The sequence below is a fragment of the Echinops telfairi genome, unplaced genomic scaffold, assembly GCF_000313985.2.
Source record: "Echinops telfairi isolate 266 unplaced genomic scaffold, ASM31398v2 ScPeMD7_3533;HRSCAF=4204_0, whole genome shotgun sequence".
Lineage (NCBI taxonomy): Eukaryota > Metazoa > Chordata > Mammalia > Afrosoricida > Tenrecidae > Echinops > Echinops telfairi.
Genome location: NW_022107431.1, coordinates 45,122,349 through 45,126,701, shown reverse-complemented (window position 1 = coordinate 45,126,701; position 4,353 = coordinate 45,122,349).

Sequence of the window (4,353 nt, the reverse complement as noted above, 5' to 3'; positions counted from 1 at the left end):
ATGGAAGAAGGCACAACACAGTCTCAGACAGAACAGGATGTGACTGCAAACACTTGATCCAGAAGTTTATAACTGGCATTGTAGAGAAATCAGTTCTAGATACATCACTGTTGATAAGTTCAACAAACTCCTCTTGTGCTCTCAGGAACATCTTCAACTTGGTGAACGGGCTTCTGGCAAGTGCAAATGGGGTGTCAGGTAGATTTGGAAAGTACGATGAAATTTAGTCTGCAAGCATGTGCAGATGTTCTTTCACAGAAATTATCATCATAATACTTGGTCTGGTTTAGTGTCATGTTCCTCAAAGAAAGCAGATAAGGTAGGCAACATGTAAATTTTATTTCCATCCATTTTTTTTTTTTGCCAAAGTGGAAGTTCATTTGGAATGAACAGATCTTTGCAAGCAAATGGAGGCAATTGACACTACGATTTTAAAATCTGCAATATGAACTACTAAACTTAAGAATTAAAGCTCATGAGAAAGAAGAAAATGTTCTGAAATTGTGGTGATGATTCCACAACTCTTCTTAATATGATTGAATAATTTAATTGTATGATATTTTAATTATATACCAATAAAGCTATTAACAAAAACAAAAGATTTGATCAACTGGTGGTTTCGAACTGCTAACCTTAAGGTTAAGAGCCTAATATATAACCCACTGCGCCACCAGGGCTGCCACACAATAATAAGCATTTATCTAACTCTCATGCCACGTGGGATGGGGGACCCTGGTAATCTCAGCTGTTGTGTTTCCTTGAATGAAGATCCGTGAGGCCTTATACTGGCACCACTGTGGGCAGTTCCGTTCTGTTCTTATCTTTCACCCTCTTCCTTCCAAAAGTGGCAGGATCTCACAGCAATAGCTGAAGTGCCAATAAGGAAACTCAACCAAACAGGCTTTTCTGCAACTATTGGTAACCTCTGGCTCACTAATAGTCCATTGACTGAAACAAATCACATGGCCAAAGACAAAGAAAAGTGGTAGGAAACTACAACTGACCTCCTTTTTGAGAGGAATTACAAAGGCACATGACAATGGGAGTGGGTAAAGGAAGAGATAGAGTTCTAGCATTTGTAAAAATTATCAAAATTTTTGACCTATTTTTCTTGAGTCTCATCTGATCAAAAGTTAGATTTTGTTCATTTTGGTAGTGGCAGCTATTTTAAACCTACACTTCATTCATCCATTCACTCATTTTTTCATTGAGGATATTATATTGAGCTATTTAGACTAGTTCTCTTTGTTATATTGTGAATCGCATGTAGTTTTACATTTTCTCGTCACCTTATGTTTTAAAAGTAAAAGGTAAAATTAATTTAAAAAGTCATTATTTCTAGTTCCTACGGAGTCAATTCCAAACCCTGACAACCCCAGGATTATGAATTAGAACTGAGTTATGAAGTAGACCTCTTCCCTCCGATTTGCTTGTCGGAAATCTTCATGCAAACTCATCCCCAGGACTAACTTTTGCAGTACCATTCGATGAGTTCAATGTGTCTGATTTAGTCCAATATAGTTTTATTTTGATATATAGTCAATATAAATATTATTAAAGAAGTTTTTCATATTATTTTTGAGTTTTGTACCTAGTTTTCAAAATCCTTTATTTTACTGTTGCAGCCCATTTCAATTTTGACTAATAAAACTTCACATGCTTAATAGCTAAAAGTGGCAAATGACTACTCCATTAGTCAGCATATTCCTTGAACACTGTGGTATTATAGAGACTTTTCCCCAGCTTTGTCTCCCCCGAGAGACATGCCAAACATTAGGGGCTTTTTGCTAGCATATGGGGGGGGGGGAGGTCAGATGCTTAGAGACATCCTCTCTGAAGGCAGTCAGTCACCAGACTATGGTAGGCCCCGCTCCCCACTGTTAAGGACAATGGGCTACTTCTCCCTAAAGGCTTGCAACCATTGATTTGGTTCCTATAAGTGGAGTTCACACCCTACTGACAATGGCCAGGGAACAGGTCAAACTGGCTCAATGACATCCAAAGTTAGGCTGCCATCCTGAATCTAGGATCCACCCATCTTGCCACATGTATACCCCCAATCCCTCCTCTTCCTATTGCCTGTATACCCCTAGATCATCCCCCTCCCATTACTGTATTACCTATAGTACAACCCTTTCCTGTGACAGATGTCTCCACCTGTAATTAGGGAGCTTGCATATCCCCAGAGAATATAAAAACCTTGGTTAGCAATAAATCTCTTTCTCTCCACGTGGACCACCAAGTGAGGCTGAGGTGAACATGCTACCATGAAATGTGTCTGACAACATTATTTCAATCTCTCTTCTATCTCTCATGCTCCCTATGAGTTTACTATAATCTTTACTTATTATCGCTGTACAATTGCACCTAACGGACCCGTGATGATGTGCTAGGGGTAGGATTCCCCTCGCAGAACACCTGTTATGTTCTAGTGAGAAAGACAGGGAAAACAGAAAAGCCAAGCAAATAGATGGCAATCAGTGCTGTGATTAATCCACATGAGATAGTATAATGGAAAATGAAAGAAAGACAACTGTGAATACAATAGAGCATGTTCTGTGGCTTCATATTTTACCCAACATTTTGTTTGGGAAACTCTTGTGTTGACATCTCTTGGATGTTGTCGCCACCCCGTATAACAGCTTCAAGAAACCTTATTCTGATGTTTCTCTGTTACATATCCCCACTCCAAACTCCTGTCTCCATCTCCTTATCCTGGTTTGGTTAGAGACAGTTTAACATGCCTTTGCACTGTCTCTGCTGGAGAGCCATTGCTGCTGTCCTGAATCCGGCAACAAAGGTGTAGTTGTTGCAAAACCAATATAGGAAAGGGATATTACCTGAGAGCTTATTACTGAGTGGATAGATTTTCACATTATGACTTTACCTGATAAGAGCCTAGAATCTTTCATGATAGAAAAGTTGAATGGGAAAGGTGTTTTTCTCAGTGCTTATCTGCTTTTGGGGGATAGGGGGAGATCTACCACCTGTGGGTGGCTGTCGAGCGAGTACATAATGAAAGTAGATAAAAGGGAGACTGTTGCTTCAGAAGTCAGACAAGGAATAACAGAGAGAATGGTGAAGGTGAAAAAACAGAAAACATTGACAGTGTTTATCTATGCTCACCCTGATTAAGCTTGTAAGTGCCCAAGAGAAAGTCTTGGCTTTTCCTTACTAAACTATCCAAGCAAGATAGGGGACTTTAAAAAGTAATTATTGTCTATTGAAGTTGGGTACAAAAGGTCCTGACAAGAATAGGGAGATAAGGTATTTTCTTTGTAGTCCAAAACAATTCTGAGGTGCCTTTAAATATAGACATAGCGTAAAGAACTGAAAGAGCATTCTTTTAAAGGCTGTGAATCACCTCACCATTTCTTTCTCTTTTTTACTCCTGCTTGCTTATTGCATGCCCTTTCAGTGGTGAATCAGTGATTTTGGTTGTATAACTCTTTGATATCAAAATTACTTTGGGCAAATACTTCTTTGTCCCTCTGGTAAAATGGCAGGTGAAGCCTGAGCAACTTTAACTCTCATCTCCAATATCATCAATACACAACCTCCAAGCAGGACACCATTGAGGCAGTTTGTGGCTGATACAGTACAGCGAATGGCTTACTGGATTTTAAGTACTGCGATGCTGTCTTCAGAAAATATTACTGACAACGACAGTTATGGTTCTATGTTTTCATACTAGACACTTTAGAAAATCACTAATTTTACAGAGAAGAGAGTCCAGTGTGTACGGTGGGTTTTTTTACACTTTAAATTGCAAAAACTGTATTTGTGCATCTACTCCAGTTTGATTGTTGTTGTTGTTTAGGACTTAAGTCAAAATAGCAACACTGGTCTTATACCTTCACTACAATGGCTCATTTAAAGCTAAGCATTCCTAACAATACATATTTTTTTTTTAACACCAGTGAATGTGTGCCAGGTAGCTCCTCTCCCTTCTACCTACCACCCCCCATTCTTGATGTTAACCTTGAAGTATTTTGGATCACTTCATTTCATTGAGATATCTTCAGATGAAGATTAAATAAATACAAATTGCAAAGTGGCAAGCAAGAGTAAAACTAATGGCAAAGAGACTGGTGCTTTATGAATGAAAGCAAGGCAACTCTAGTCGGGCAGACACCATGAGGTCAAGGAGAGAGCCTCCTGGCAGGGAGCGTGCAGGGCTGTGATTAAAGTGATGGAATGGGAAACTTGGCATCAAAAGCCATTATCATTAGCTCAAGGACAGAGAATGGCCCGATGGGAAGTGAGGGGCTCCACTGAGCAACCTTTGAAGTCTTTTAGTAAAGAATAAAAAGGTTGCTGGTGAGTTGAAGAATGAAATTGTGTGTGTGTGTG